Below are 17,518 nucleotides of genomic sequence, written 5' to 3'. Positions count from 1 at the left end.
TGAAATGTTTTCTCAAATATTTCTGCAAGTTTTACCCCTAGATACTGGGGATGTCTCTGGGAACCTCAGCAAGTGACCTTCACTTTATACGAGTAGTTTCTCCAACTAAATATGCATTCAGGAAGACATAGAAAAGTGACCATAATTTTTCACCTCAAATACAGACTAATCTCTCAAAAATGCAGTAAAGAAAAAGTTCCCTGGACACGAGAGATCGATAGTGGATAGAATGGGCCCATTCTATCCACTTAGAAGCCAGTGTCTGTCCACTATTATTTGCAGCAGTCTAGCATTTGTAGTCATAAAGGGTCCTGGATACTTGTGTGATACAAGATCATCCTTTCTTCTGTTTTCTCTCCCTGCCACACTAGCCTTATCAAAGCTGCAGCCATCACCATGGAAACCAGCCCAGGAAGAAACTTGCCCTCTATGCTTTCACCCACAGGGAGCTCTGGAAAGAATCCTGTATTTAAGTAAATATAGTTATTTCAGGTTCTGGGAGATACCCATTGTTTTCTCCCTATCAAACTGCATGTAAGATTAAAAAGGGGTGGGGGGAAGGGGGAAAAGAGGGAAGGAAGGAAGGGAAAGAGGAAGGAAGGGAGGGAAGAAGAAAGGAAGGGAGGGAGGGAGGAAGGGAGGGAGGAAGGAAGGAAGGAAGGAAGGAAGGAAGGAAGGAAGGAAGGAAGGAAGGAAGGAAGGAAGGAAGGAAGGAAGGAAGGAAGGAGGGAGGGAGGGATAGAGGGAGGGAAGGAGAGAGGGAGGAAGGAAGGAAGGAAGGAAGGCAGGCAGGCAGGCAGGTTGGCTGGCTTGCTTTCATTTCTAACTATTTTTCAAAATAATACTGACTGCATATCTTGTTGGAACTACTAAAACAAGCCAGGCAGAATCCTAAGCCTTAACAAATTTTGAGCATTAGTTCTACTATAAACTGAGAAGTGCATAGATTAATAATAATTAAGAATGAAGCTTAAGTGTCGCACAGAACTCGGTTTAAATCCTGGCTGTAGGGGCTGGGGATTTAGCTCAGCGGCACAGCGCCTGCCCAGCAAGCGCAAGGTCGTGAGTTCGATCTCCGGTACCGGAAAAATCAATCAATCAATCAATCAATCAATCCTGGCTGTATTACCTAGTATGTGAGCAACTTCATACATTTACTTACTCATTTAACCAATATCTAGCATGTACTTACTAGGTCATAGGAACTTTGGTAAATGTGAAATAAAGTCCTTCACTTTAAGAGCTTTCATTCTAGTAGTGGAGACAAACGCAAAAATTTACACAAAACAATATTATTGCAAGTCATGAAATACACATATAAGGGGCTAAAAGAGAAAACGCAGTCTCATTTTAGGTCTGGGGTCAGAGCAGGTGATGCTGTTTAATGTCTTGGCTTCTCTATTTGTAAGACAGGCATTCTACAGTATTTGGAGTGATGGTAAGGGTTGAAATTAACCCACATAGAACAATGTTCACAGTGATCATATGCAGGGACGTGCAGTAAACGGCAGCTATTGCTAAGATTAATGTGACAAGACACATAGCCTGGAAGAGGCAAACTGCCACGAGCCCTGACTCCATCCTGAGGAGTGCTAGGCCCCATCTGCTTTCTGCCTGGCACATTGTTCAGGAAGGGCTGCAACAACCTTGTGACATGATGCAATGTCTCCACCCATGCAAGGCATGTGTTAAGGGGCTGGCTCTCCAAGTTCACGGGCTGGGGAGAAGAGTCACCATGCACAGCATCCTCTAGGGCCCCTGGGGACTGGCGGGCCTGGGGCAGTTTTGTGAATGATGAAGTCCTCTGTATCTGACCCAAGAGTCTGGTGTTTCTGCCAGTACTCACAAAACTGTCAGTTTGTCAGGAGAGCAAAACCCAAGATCTTAACAGTATCCATCAAGAATCACCAATACTCCTTAACTCAGTTTACTACAGATAAATCCTCAGTCCTTTCTCCTTGGCATTTCAGACTCTTAATGACAACACTTAGGTGCCATTCTCTCTCTCTCTCTCTCTCTCTCTCTCTCTCTCTCTCTCTCTCTCACACACACACACACACACACACACACACACACACCCCACCACCACCACCACCACCAACCCAAAATCTCAAATTTCTGTTTACCATTGGGGCTGTACCTGGCAGCTTTGTTTGTTCCAAACAACTGGAGAAACATTAAAAGTACTGACCAGTGTGTTCTGTTTGCCTAGAAACTCAAAACTGGGAACACAGACCAAGGTTTAGAATCAGCAAACAAGATGGTGACCAAGATACAAGGTGACAGAGAAAACAAGCCAAAAAATCACAAAGGAGGAGGAAAGCCAGTAAATACCATATAGTCTTTGGATCTGCTCTCAGAATGTAGATCTACCTAGAAAGAATATCTCAGACAGGTGAGTTTTAATCAGCAATCTCTGCAAAAAAGGCATTTCAGGCAGTAGTATCACTTTTATCAAATGGTACACACTGCATGTAACAACCTTCTGTAATCACATTGCAGCAGTTGTAACTTTTGTAGGGTCACAAAGATTTTCCTTCCTTCTTTCCAGGCCATCTTTTTTCCTTTTATTTTTTTGTCAAGAGAAAGTATAAGCTCAGTTTGCTAATTCTTGTTATTTATGAAAAAAGCTCAGCATTAGAAATGTATTTGTACTTAAGTGTGCTTCTGGAAGCTTGAAAACTCTAACTGAACCAGCATTTGCTTATTTCACTTTGAGAGGGAAAAGTAACACTGTTTTCCTTGTGCATTACCACTCACTCCCAGGTTGCTGTGACATTCCAGGGAATGAGAGGGCAGCTACCACCAGACTGGTACACACAAGGAACACATTTCAAACACATATTTTGTCTGTTTAAAAAAGAAATCACTTGGGGGGGTGTGAGATTTCTCACTTCTAGGCACTAACTATACCATGGAATTATTTCATGTCAAAGATAATTGCATCAATGAAATATTTATGTGCATTCATTGTATGAAAACACTCCACTTTATAACCAAGATTTTGAGGTGCTTAAATAAAAAAAAAGCAGAAGCGGTTAGACTAGAACACATTATGGTGGAGATTTATAAACTTAGTAAACTACAATGGAAGTAGCAGCTCATTCCAGCTGAGATGTCCCTGGGTACAACTAGGTATTGGAAGCAGTCTGTCAGGACACAGTTTTCAAAAAGTTGGGGTTTATACTGAAGGTAGGTGAGAGTTAGGGTTAATACTGAAGGTAGGAGAGAGTTATATTCCTCTGAAATTGGATTCCACGAACAAAACAAAAAGAATTGTATGCCAAGGAAGCACTTACTAAACTAAAGCACTCAGAAGTCCCTGGATTGCTTTTGGGGGCTGAAGTATCTGACACCATCTACCTAGCAGTTAGACACTACAGCGGGACTCTGGGGAGCTGAGGGTGGGTGGAGGTTTGGAGGGACCATCAGATACGCTACAGGCCAGGAAACTGTAATCCCAGAGGGATGTGTAATCTCCCTGTTGGAAACCCACAGACTCCAGCAACCACAGGCTGAGAACACGAATATATTTCATCCTGAGAAACTGCTCTGAGCAGGAAAATAAAAATAATAAATGATTCCCTACCCAGAATTGATTTATCAATCACTCCCTTCAGTGTGCAATACACAAAAATGAAGAGAAAGGGAAAGCTGCAATTAGGCCATCTGACTTCACAGACACAAAGACCATGTGATTTCGACGCATGCAAGGACAGTGGGGAGTCACAGCTCCCCCCAACCCCCGCTACCTGACTAAAATCCCCAGCTTTCCAAAAACCCTTTAATTGCTTATCTTTGTAGGGAATGTTTATTTCATTTCTCCGTATTTTCTCTCCCAGAGCTCCGCCTAAAATTCATGTGGCAGAGCTTCTGATGCCTTTTCCTACTGTGACTCCTGACGAATGGGAAGGGAGAGCCCTGCTCTCAGTGGGCCCCTGGGAAGGCTGACTGCCTCAGGCTCTGCCCTTGTGCCTCCCCCACCCCACACTAAGGGAGGAACCCAGGGCCTTTGGACAGGGCTACATCCCCAACCCTTTTCATTTTTTATTTTGTGACAGGGCCTCCCCAAATTACTAAATTGCCCAGCCTGGGATCCTCCTGCCTCAGGCCCCAAAAATGCTGGGGTTGGGCCAGAGATATAGCTCAGAGGCACAAGCGCCTGCCTGGCAAGCTCACAGTCCTGAGTTCGATTCCTGGTACCACCCCCCAAAAAAACCCAAAAGAATGCAGGGATTGCAGGTGCGTATCACTGGTGACATCTGGTCTTGCAGTGATTATTAGGCTGCTGCTAACCTGTCTTGGCACAGGCCTACACTCCAGTAAGCCTTCCTAGAGTCTGAGAGGTTGGGAAGTCAGCACCCTACTGCTTTTAGCTAATATGTGCACCCACCCCCAACACTTAGACACATTAGAATTCTGATTACAGGATATAAGGTAACATACTTGAGCACATTTAGGCACTTTCCTTCCCTCCCCGTTCATCCTCTTTCTTCTCTCCAGTCTCTAACTTATTCCCTCCTCTGTGATTACCATCCAAAGCAGGATGCAGGGAGACTGACAGGAGTACTGCTGACAAGAGGTGGGGACAGTTACATACACTGAAGCTGTCCCATGCAGGCACAGAAGTGTGGTCACGCTAGTTGTAGTAAACTTGATATCAACTTCCCCAAACCTCATTCTCAATATGCTGTTGGCAATTTAAGGGATTTAGAGAATCTTATTTTGGTAGACAAAAGCTGAGTGTTGATTCTGTTTGCCTTCCTGCTTTAAGAATCCTAATCTCTTGAGGCATATGGATGGAAAAGAAGATCACATATACAGAAATGTCACAGAGGAAACCATATTGTACTCAAATAAATTATCCCTTGTAGTCATGCTATTCCAAACAATACAGCAATGAATCCCCATGGCATGAAATCATTGTACATTGTTTTAATCATTTTCTTATGCCTTTTTTCCAGGTATGGTTACATAGACTTGACTAATAAAAAAGCAACTTTGTTTTCCAAAGTTTGGGGTAGGGTGTGGCAGACAGAAGCAATATTTTGGCAGGCTGTAAGCAGCCCATAATCCTCAAATTGCCATAGCATCTTCAGCACAGAGGTTTCCCAAGCGTCCCTTCCTGCTGGGACACCTGCAACCTCCCACCCTGTCCTCACACCCTTGCCGTCCACTGTGAGCCTTGCCCCCTGCCCTCCGAGCTCCTTCTCAGTCTTCCTGCTCAGGACCAACATCCCTCTAGGCAGAGTCCTCACAATGGAGGAGCTCCGTGGATTAAGAAGTCAGTCAGTCCACTGGCAAGAGGAATTTCAGGGGCAGGTGGAGCACACTGAGTTTGTAGATCAGGAAGCAGAACCTAGTAAACTGAAGCTGTCCAAGTACTCCACCCAAGGTTTACTCACCAAGGCCACCTTCCCTGGGACTGATGAGGACTAAATACCCTAGTGAATGTGAAAACCCTTGGAAACAGCAGAGCTGTACAACATCAGGAACTACTCTGGGCCCTTCTTCTTTCCACCGGGATATACAAAGACTAGATTTTAAGACTTTTGCATGACACCAAGGCCTCAAGATATTCTGAATAGCAGAACTCCTGTGAACAAAAACAATTCAGTATTCTCTTGCTCTGTATTTCCAGAGAAGTTTCCAGATACTTGTTTCTACTTGGGAAGAAAAAAACAAACCAAACAAGCAAACATACTTGAATACTATCTTTGACTTGTGCAGATGTGACAAGTAGTCATCCATTCTTCTAAAGGAAAATTGTAAATCAGAGCTCAGAGCTCAGAGCTCAGGTATCAGTTAAAGGAACAATAACATAAGGACATCCCTTGTGAACTGAAAAATGAGGACTGTAGTCACAAGTCAAAAAAGGATGTCAGGAGGCCCCAAGAGAAACCCTACCTTAACACCTGGACCAAGGATCTGTACTCATCAAGCTAGGAGAACTGAGAAGAGGGAGATGCAGGACATACTGTGGTAGTAATGAAACCCTATGGCACCCTACATATACCTAGGTGGCATGTGTGTGGCAAAGAGCTACAAAACCAAAAAGCTCTAATACCAGACCTTCCATGCAGAATATCTAGCACACAGCATGTGGGAAGAGTTTCCCACCCTAAGGTGGCTGCCATGGCAAGGTGAGAATGAGCCGTACTGAGGCACCTCTGGCAATGGAATCTCCTTGAGGCAGCAGCCTTCAAACATTCTGAACCCTCCGTGAGGCTCTTTTTCTACTCCCAGTGCTTCCTGAAAACAGGTCCAGATTCCGTGGATGTTATGTTTGTATCACATCCAGCAACTTCCTCCAACACAGCTAACATCCTCTTCTTTAAACAGAACTTCCTCACTGATGTTAGGAAGTGAGAAATGACAATACCAGTAACTCTGACATGTAAAATGCACATCACAATCACAGTTTCAGTGGAGAACTTATGCTAAAGTGAGAGCAATAAAATCTTAATTGCAGAAGAGCCTCATATGTTTCATCATTTAGTGTGATGTGGCATGAGTGCCCATGAACTTTATGTGAAAATTAACATGTTTTTGGATTATAAAAAGCGAGAATGTGTTAGGTGTGCCTATGAACATATATATATATTTTTAAAATACATCAACTACACACAGGAGCAGCATCTCAAAGCAACTTCACACTCCAAGCAAGGCACTGACAAAGATAGGTTTAATTAGCCTGAGCACTGGGCATCTTGAAAGGACCATACATGCATCAGAGATTTCCCCCGCCTGCCCAGGCTTTATAAAAGCACACAGGCTTGCACATAATCTTACATGGTTCTGTTCAAACTAGGATGCAGTAGTGGAGGGATGCTAAGAGAAGTGGTTACCATAGCAATAAAAATCACCACCACACACAGATGTCTCAGTGACTCTGTCTCAGTGCTCAGATTTTCATCAAAGTGACTTGCTCCAGTTAGCCTTCAGCCATGAGAAGAAAGCCTTCAGCACAGGACCCCCTTCTCCTGATCCACCTTGAGAATGGCCTTAACTACAAGGCCTGTGGGTGGGAGCTCAGACTGAGCACCTGGCTCAGGCCCATCAGTGATGCCCAGCAAATGCCACCTGATGCACACTACCTAAGAGGAGAGCTTGCTCCCATTTTCCTCAGGGCCAAATCCATCACCTAGGGTAACACCCACATATGAGTCCTCAGTAAACATTTGTTACAAATGAGCGGAGGATCTCCAAGCCACATCACACTAAATGATGAAACATATGAGGCTCTTCTGCAATTAAGATTTTATTGCTCTCACTTTAGCATAAGTTCTCCACTGAAACTGTGATTGTGATGTGCATTTTACATGTCAGAGTTACTGGTATTGTCATCTCCAGCCTAAGTGGGAAATTTCTCTTCATTTTTAAGTTTCAAGGCTCAGTTCAAAAGGAAAACACCACTAATATGATTCTAATGCTACATGGTTTGATTCTTTATCCCTTCTGGTCACTGTTAAGTCATTCAACTTAGGTGGTCACATGCACAGATTACAGGACCACATGCCTGGGTCAGAAACCTGGCTTTACCATCACATGATCTGGACAATTAACCTCTGTGTGTCCTAGTGTTTCTACCCAAAAAACAGCAATAGAACTTACCTCATATGTTAATTACTGTACTACAATTAAGCTTACATTTAGATATAAAGATGAATAATTCTTATTATAGCACTACACAGAAATGTATCAGGAAAAGATAGCACAAGGACAGAGGGACAATCATCTGATCATTCTCCATTGTCTCAGTAACAACTTGTTTTTTCAGAAATAAGGGCTGGGAACTCGACATGTGGACTGGCCTTTGGATCTCTCCAGAGTAACATGGAAAAGAAGGAATGCCAGGGAAATCAGCGAGACCAAGCTGAAGCTTCTTTTTATGATTTGGATCTAAACACCCCCCAGAGCTCATGCACTCATCGGAGAGACTTTCGGAAGGGAGCAAACTGTGGGGTTGATAGCTGACTTGCTGAAGAGGTGAGGCCTAACTGGAAGAGACAGGGAACCGGGCCTCCCTGGCTCCTCCCCTCATCTCTCTGCTCCCTGGCCTCCTTGGAGTAAGCAGTTCCCCTCCACCCCAAGCTCTTTCACCATTCACTACTGCCCTTGAGCCAGCTGACTATGGACTGAAACCTCTACAAAATGTGAGTCAGCTTTTTTTTGTCTTTTTGAGAAAAGATCTCGCTATGCAGATCAGGCGGGACTTGAGGTCACTTTGTAGCCCAGGCTGGTCTCAAACTTGCAACAATCCTTCTGTCTCAGCCTCCTGAGTGCTAGGATTATAGGTGTGCACCACCACACCCAGTGTGAGCCAACATTTTAAATTGTGAGTATCAAGAATTGGGTCTCAGCTATCAGAAAGTGATTACACCAATGCTAACGACAGGAAATACTACATTTTCTTTTTCATTCTCTGCAGTGGTCCCAGGAACAAGTAGTAGCACATTTCATGCCAGCCCACTTAGTACAAGAGGTGTCCAGCTACAATGGTCACAGGCAGAAGACGTGGAACTAGGATTCCATTACTCTGCAAGCTGGCTGCTCTGTGTGTAACAGGAAAAATGTAGAAACTTCATCTCTCAGAAAACATGACCCCAGGTAATTAAACTAGTAATAAAAAAGGAAAGAAAAAAAAAAGAGAGAAGCTATTATTTAAAGGGTTAACAGTCTAGTAGCTTGTCAACTATTTTTCTGAATACAATTTAACGGGAGAAAAGGGATTTATATGAACATATTATTGGCAAAAAATATAATACAGAAATATAAAATTATGCAAAGACAAGATTAAATGAACTACTGCTGCACATGAGTCAATCTTTTTTCAAGAAGCTATATATTATAAAGCAGGCATCATCTTGTAGTTGATTAGATTTACACTTTCATCTTATTTAAACTATGCCACCTAGAGAATAAGATAATTCAATGTTTTGTTTTGTTTTTTTATACAAAACACCTTGGCTTAGTATTTTACCATGAGAAACCTTGCTTTTGGATTGACTGATACCACAGTGGAAGTTGGAAAGAACAAAATACTCAGTGCCCAGGATGCCAGCCATTCCGTCTGACAGTGCGTAACAGTTGAAATGTACGTTCTTCCTTAATTGTAAAGTGGGTTGAGAAGTCCTACCAGACCTCTGAAGATCACTCCACAAGCCAGGTTCTATATACATTGTCCTGGCTTTCCTGTTTGAGGCAGAAAGCTTGTTTTATGGTGGTACTGGGTTTCTGTTTGTTTCAGTTTTGTGTTTGGCTTAGGGCAGTAAGTTTCTACAGTGCTCAGAAAGTCCAGAAACCTCTGGTTAATGCCATCATCACATCACAGACGTTATCTTGAAAATGGCCAGAGAGACCATTACTCTATTATAATCACTGATCAGAAAGAAGCTCATAAACTCTCCACAAGGTGGTCCTGGGAAGCGTGACTTCTGGCAACACTGATGCCTCCACTCTTGAGAGCACGGGTGGGACTGAGGGTGTCCCACCAAGCAGGTGTCCTTATGTTGTGGGCATCTCAAGGGCCCCAAGCCCCCCCAGAGAGTCATGCAATCACTGTCATTCCCCTGGAGAGCCATAACAGACCAAAGGTGAGAGGTGGGACAGAAAGGATATATTCAGTGCAACATTACCAGAAATATGGAAGGAAAGAAAACATAAGGGAAGGCTACACATGTAAAACAGTGTGAGACCAAGTACCAGCGAGTGCTCACTGCAGGGTGTAACAGCATCACCCCACATGGCAATGAATGCTCTGAAGGAATACGATACTGCTGCAATTCATCAGCTTCCTGGGCAACACATCTCATTTTAACAAAGATTTATCAGTTTCTTTTTTTAAAAAAAAAACCTGTTTTCTTTATACTTAAAAAAAAAAAAAAAAAGAATTCACAGAACACAGTGACATTTCATTTGTGTTACCTGATGAAAAGAATTCAATAAAAATTTTAGCTACATCTGAATTTTTAAAAATAAATAAAAAGGGGAGGGAATGTATTTCAAATGGAGCTTCCACTGAGAAAGATGTTTTATGTTGAAAAGGACTTGTCATGGGCTGAGGAACTCAGTGGGACAGTGTGAACTTAGCGTTGTGTGAAGTCCTGCAATCAATCCCTAGCACCGCATTAAAAGAAAAAAAGGCACTGAACAATGTGTTTCCCTCACTGCAACAACATACCTGAGAATAACTACTTGAAGGAGGAGAGGTTCACTCTGACTCACAGTTGCAGAGGTTTCAGTCCATGGTTTGCAGGCTGCATTGCTTTTGGGCTGTGCGGAGGGAGAAACATGGTGGAAAGGAGCAGCGGCTACTCACCTCATGGCAACCATGGAGCAAAGACAGCAAAAAGAGTCAGAGGGGAAGGGGCCAAGGAAAAATGCAGCTTTCACAGCCATGTCCCACATGCTCCGTCCAACTTGGCTCTGTTTCTTTATAATGCCATCAAATTATATATCCATCAATGGATTGATCAATCCACTCTTGGAATTAGAGTTCTTATGATCTGATCACCTTCTAAAAGCCTCACTTTGAACACTGCTGCATTGGGGATCAAGCCACAAATGCACAACCCTTGGGAGACATCTCATATCCAAACCATAGTAAACATGTAGTGGGGAAAGTGAGTAGCACGTTGGATATATCACACCAAATGTAATATAAGTGGGTAGTCTACAGTAATCCTGCCACTTGCAAAGTATGTCCAGTGTATTCACACATTGTGTCCTTTCTTTTTGTTTCATGGAATAGCTATGAGGGCCTCCAAGCTCCACCATAGAGACGTGATGCAGAAACCAGGTGGGCAAGAGTGAGCTTGTTTTCATACATACAGACAAATACAACCAAAATGGAGATATATACAAGACATTCAGAAGTGAAGTCACAGTATTTTTAAGACCAACATATTAATCTGGGTGATGTGATCCAGAATGATGGTGGGTGGAATTAGGCAGCTTTACTTTAGAGTGAATGAGGGTGGAAGGCAATTCTAAGAAGGTGACACAAAGACTGGGTATGTGATTATGAGCAGCCAGCCAAGGAAAGATCTCAGAAAAGAGATTTCCACATTGGGCAACAGGCAAGAACAAATGCTTTTACGCAGAAAAAGGAACTGGAGATGGAGCATCCTGAGGGTGACTTTAGGCTGGGCTGGAACTGCAGCGGGGGACAGATCCTGTGAGACTGTAGTAGCCACAGTATGAAGACATTCATCTGAGGGAAGGTTCACCTGAGGCTGCTTAGTGGTTTTAAGCAGGAAAACGCCACAATGTGAACTCTGTTGGTGACATAGCTGCTGCTGTGTGGGAACCAGCAGGAGGAAATGCTAAAGACAGAAGAGGAGGAGTTCATACCTGCACTGCTAGGTCAGCTCCTCACACCTGACAGTGCCCCAGTGAAGCAATGAACACTCTACTTTCATCCTTCAAATGGCATTGTTGGAAGAGGCACAGTCACTCACAAGAAATGATGCAAAGGAAAGACACATTTACTTTGATATCATTCATCCAGGACACCATTATTCCAACAACCTCCTTCTGAAACTTAAAGGAAAAATAAAAACTCAAGCAAAACTTTACCTGTGTAAGCATTTTTCCTCTAGGAGAACCTGGGTGTATACTGAAGCACATTAGGTTTTGAAATAGTAAGGCTCTGTCTTGATTTCCGATCCATATTCCTGTGACATCTCCTCACAAAATGATCACTTCCATATTCAACAGGAATGACATACAGTAAAATCTGTTTAATTCTGATATGATTAAATCATATTTTATAGAGATTTGGACCTGCAGTGGTCTGAATCTATATTCTGCTTTATCCAGTTGAAAATTCTGTCCTACAACAAATAATAGAGTGATATTCACTTATACAGAACTATTTATGCAAAACTGAACACCAATTACTAACAGTTCATCTATTTGTTACTTCAAATCACCCAAAGATCTCTATTACATTATTATTTTGAAGCTGCCTGTACCTATATCAATAAACAAATTATATCCATTAAAAAATATTTCTTTATGTAAGTTTTGAATTATTCCAGCTCGTCATATAACATAATTAAACACAAATACAAAAAGAAGTTTTTGGCTGACTCAGATCACATGAGGTCATTACCTGGTGACATTCTGGGTAGGATACTGCGCACAGCATAAAATGATAACAAATATTTTATAGAGTCATGCATAGGTTTGGCTTCACCTGAAACCATAAGTGGGCTAAACTCCAGCTAAAGATTTAGAAGGAGGCCAGCGCTAACTCAGAGAAGAATGCTTGCCTAGCCTGCTTTATGTGAACTGTATAGCTGCTACCCCCCAGCAAGGCCAGGTTCTTCCATGCAGCCTGTCCCTGCCCTCTGGAAGGCTCCCCAGCACGAATGAAGGAGAACTGCCTCTTCATCATCTCCGCTGCTGTGGGAACTGAGCCCCACTAGAGTCTCCTGAGAGAAGTTCTAAATTGGTCCACTGCAAATACAGTACTGCAGCCTAAGCAGCCAACTGGACTAGATTTTAAAACAAGTGGTTATCAAAAAACAAACAAACAGACAAAACTAAAATACTGGGAGAGACAGACAGACAGACAGACCGAGACAGAGAGCGCAAGCATGCACTGGAGTCTTTTCTTTCTGTTACCACTTTGAAGCCTCACATTCAATTAAAAATTAAAACTTGGCCACATATACCAACAGTCTAATTATACTTCTCAACATCTGTTTTTCTCTTCAGCCAAAAAAAATAGTATTTACAGAACAGCAGATTGAGACAAAATATACTGTTGTCTTTTCATCTAGTTCAGCTGGTAAACATCTCCCGTTACATCATTTGCCTTTTAGGTGTTTATCAGTTAGGAATGCTTTTGGCTGCAAATAAGAGAATCCTTGAGTAGCAGTTGCTTAAATAGTGAGTGGGTTATTTTTCTCACAGAAACCTGGAGGGAGGCGGTTTCCAAGGCTGATTCAGCTATTCCTGCAACGCTGTAAAGACACAGCTGTCTCCTATTTTCAGCATGCTAGTTTCCTTCCTCAAACCTTTCACTCCATTTCCACAAAATGGCTGCTGTATTTCTGAGCAACAAACCTCACTCAAAGTAGGAAGAAGAGAGAGTCAAATGATTTCTCTTCTTGGGTGTCTGTCGTTTTTATTCAGGAAGAGAATCTCTTCTACTTCTTGTGTCTCACTGGCCAAACTTCTGTCACTTGGGTCACACCAATCACTGTTGAGGCAGAATATGCTGACTATTTAGCCCGATCCTGATCCATCAGGTAAGGGTAGGGACAGGTCCACTTTGTCTGGGCTCAGCTGCTGACTAACTCAAAACCAGGCCTAGGGACAAGTGGAGACAGTGGCTCAGACAAGGTCAGCAGCATAGCCCACACTGTTTCCAAGAGCAGAAGGATAAATGACCATTAAAGAAGAAAGGTGATGGCACATTTCTATCTCCTCTAAAGGCTGAATTTTGTGGGAAGCTGATATGCTGTCACCTTCATTGCGAGATCACCTGTTTTGCCATATACAAGTGGTGCCAAACCTTTTAGGGATGAGTGCTCAAACTGCAATCCAAAACCCACTTTTTTTAATCATAAAGTGCCAACACCACAATTAAACATAAATACTGGTTTTATTTTCGAAAAAAGAACTCATAGATTAACATGTTTTGTCTTAAATAAGATGTGAGTCTGAACTTGTGGCAATCTTCCTGCCTCAACCACCCAGGTGCTAAGATTACAGGTATGTACCACCACACAAGGCATGCTGACTGATTTCTGAGGGTACTGACAGGTAAAAGCTAGTTGAAAGTACAACTTTCACCCAGCTTCAATGAGATCCCTGTACACTCAGAATTTGCTATGGAAGGAAAGAAAATGTTTCTGAATCATTCTAAACCAGCATTCCTGCCTCAGAATTTCCAACAGCAATATGCTCGCTGCTGTCCTCTAGAGGATCTCAGTATCACAGTGGAGAAGGAAGAAAGATTTGCCAAAGCTTGCAATCTTCACACATTTAACAAATTCACTCACTTCTGATGACGTAGGACAGAATGTCAAACTGAACTCAAATGCAGATTTTTTTTGTATATAACATACAGAACTCCTTGAAGACTTATGTTCTTACGTTTCAATTATCAAGGAAATTACCCAAAAATCTTGCCAGAGATTATACATCACAATTAAGTATCATGAATGCCTATCCTACCCCACCTATTTCCCAGGTCTGCTCCACTTGCAGGAGTGTTGCACATCCAGTGATGGAAGGCATTAGACTATATCTGGAGAAATATCTTTAAGTCCCAAAAAGAAAAATCAAATCCATCATTGTCAGATAAATTAATGAGAGAGTCAAATAAAGAGAAATGGGGACACCTTCGGGAAGCTGGGTGAGTCTGGGCTCTGCCTCTCTGACCAGCGTGTAAGGCAGGTGAAACCTTGGGCACCCTCTGGGGCCTTGGTGGCTACGTGCCACACCCATAGTGTGTGGACCGGGGCTGGGCTGAAGCTCAGACATCTTCAGGAAGCCCAGTGAGTCACAGCTTTGCATCACTGACCAGTGTGCAAGACAGGCGAAAACCTCGGGCACCCTCTGGGGCCTAGGAGGCTCCCCGCCACACCCATAGTGTGTCTTCCAGGGCTGGGCCGAACGTCAGACACCTTTAGGAACCCAGTGAGCCACTCTGGTGCCTCCTCCACTAGGGTATGAGGCACGTGGATCCCTGGACAACTTCTGGGGCTTTGGTGGTCACTGCCAGAACAACTCGCACCCCCCTGGTAGCTCAGCTGAAACCTGAACACAGTCAGCGACCTCGGGAAGCTCACCCTTGCCCCTCCCCTTCCCATGTGGAAAGAAGGCTCTGTCCTGGGCAATATCCGAAGCCTCGGTGAACTCGACCTTCATCCCCCCACTACTCTTGTGGAAGCCGGGCCGAACCCCAGACAGTTTCAATGCCAGCAGGCCTCACCCACTCTTCCCACACACTCCTGGGAACCCAAATGAATGCAAGAAAGGTCTGGAGCATTTCTGACCCCACCTTGCCACCACTCACCAGCACAGGAGTTACATTGAGCACTGGGGATCTTCAGACTATCGCCCTGCCATTCACACACAATCAGGACAGTGAGACTGCACTACAGGGAGTCTCTGGTTCTTCAAAAATGACAAAACAAAGGAGCAAAATGCAATCCCAGATCTCCACACCACCCAAAACAAGTCCAGGAGGCATCCACACAGAAGAGCCTGGAAGTCAGACACCTGAAATTTCTGAAGTGATAGCAACTGAAGTAAAGAAACAACTCCATCAGGCCATAGAAGACATCAGATCAGAAATAATGTCACACATGAGAAAAGAAATGACAACAATAATGAAAGAAATGTTCAGTATATTCAAAGAGGACATAGACAAGAAAATAGAATAGCATAGACAACTCAATGAAATCTTCAGGGAACAATATAGAAAAGAACTAGAAGGTATGAAACAGATGCAAACAGATATCCAGGAACTTAAAAATTCCATTGAAAGCTTGCAAAAAAGCCTGAACGAAGCTGAAGATAGACTTTCAGACTTTGAAGACAGCATTGCCACCAATGAACGTGAAAGGACGGATCTCTTAAAAACAACAAAGAATCAGGAAATAACAATTCAACAACTGCAAGACAAAGCCAACAGAAATGATGTCAGATTAATAGGTATTAATGAAACAGCAGGTGCCAACACAAGTGACATAAAAAGACTATTTGCAGAAATAATAGCAGAAAATTTCCCAGCCATGGTAAAAGAATCAGACATCCAGCTTAGTGAAGCATATAGAACTCCAGTTAATCATAACCAAAATAAATCTACCCCCAGACATATAGTGATCAAGATCCCAGAAACTCAACAAAAGCTCAGAATATTAAAAGCTGTTAGAGAAAAGAAACAGATCACCTATAAAGGAAAGCCTATCAGAATCACAGCAGACTTTTCAACACAAACCATCAAGGCAAGAAGGGCTTGGAGGGAAGTATTTCAGGTACTGAAAGAAAACAACTTCCAACCCAGATTGATGTATCCTGCAAAGCTATCTTTCAAATTTAATGGAGAAATAAAATATTTTCATGATAAAGAACAACTGAAGAAATTCATGAGCGCTAAACCAATCCTACAAAGAGTACTAAAAGATATACTAGGAAGAGATAAAACAGACTGCAACTTCAAGAACAGCAACAGAAAGGAACCAACAAGCAGAGCAAGCAATTAAACAGAGGGAAAAAGGAGGATCCAACAGCAGGAAAATAGCATGCTAAAGATAAGCCAGTACATATCCATTATAACCATCAATGTAAATGGTCTCAATGCACCAGCCAAAAGAAGCAGACTTGAAGAGTGGATTAGGAAACAAACCCAACTATATGCTGTATAAAGAAACACAGTTAACTCAAAAGGACATTCAAAGGCTGAAAATTAAAGGATGGAAAACAATACTCTATGCGACAGGAACCCAGAAAAAAGCGGGTGTAGCTATTCTGTTTGCAGACAACGTGAACTTCAAACCAAGAACAATCAAAAGAGATAAAGAAGGTCACTATATACTTCTGAAGGGGAAGCTTCAAGAGGAAGAGATAACAATTGCAAACATCTACGCACCAAATATAGGAGCACCCACCTATATAAGACAAATTATAACAGACATGAAAAATGAAATAAGTAGCAACACAACCATAATGGGGGACTTTAACACACCATTGTCACAAAGAGATAGCTCAACTAGAAAAAAATTGGGAAAGAAATAACAGAACTTAACCAAATGTGTGAACATACGGACTTAGTAGACCTTTACAGAGTGTTCCATCCAACAGCATCAGAATACACATTCTTCTCAGCTGCACATGGAATGTTCTCTAAAATATACTAATAGATAGAACAGTACTAGTACATAGAACATGTTTAAGTAAATGCAAACGAATTGACATGATCCCATGTATACTATCAGACCATAGTGCATTGAAATTGGTAATTAATGACAAAAGAAAACACAAAAACTCCAAAACAGATGGAAATTAAATAACATCCTCCTGAACAACCAGTGGGTCACAGCAGACTTCTCAACACAAACCATCAAGGCAAGAAGGGCTTGGAGGGAAGTATTTCAGGTAGTATTTCAGAAGAAGTATTCAGGAAGTATTTCAGAGATTAAACACTATTTACAAACAAACGAAAATGGAGATACAACCTACAGGAACCTGTGGGATGCAATGAAAGCAGTCCTCAGAGGGAAATTTATAGTGGTGAACTCCCACCTCAGAAAAACAGAACAAGCACAAACAATCTTATGCTGCATCTCAAGTTCCTAGAAAAACAAGAGCAAGTCAAACCCAGAGCCCAAAGAAGGCAGGAAATTATAAAGCTTAGAGTGGAAATTAATGCAATGGAGACTAAAAAAACAATACAAAGAATTAATGAATCAAAGATTTGGTTCTTTGAAAGAATAAAAAAATAGATAAACCCCTAGCCAACCTTATCAAAAAAAGGAAAGAAAAAACTGAAATA

General features: G+C 42.4%; 1 protein-coding gene across 7 annotated transcripts in view; it reads right to left on the bottom strand.

The window, feature by feature from the left end:
• The window catches only part of Magi1 (membrane associated guanylate kinase, WW and PDZ domain containing 1), a 599,700-nt gene that overhangs the window by 310,412 nt on the left and 271,770 nt on the right, over positions 1-17,518 (bottom strand). The gene's annotated exons all lie outside the window — the stretch shown is intronic.

The sequence above is a fragment of the Chinchilla lanigera genome, unplaced genomic scaffold, assembly GCF_000276665.1.
Source record: "Chinchilla lanigera isolate Chin_1 unplaced genomic scaffold, ChiLan1.0 scaffold00116, whole genome shotgun sequence".
NCBI lineage: Eukaryota > Metazoa > Chordata > Mammalia > Rodentia > Chinchillidae > Chinchilla > Chinchilla lanigera.
The sequence above is the reverse complement of the archived record's forward strand: the minus strand, read 5'-3'. Positions and strand labels throughout refer to the sequence as shown.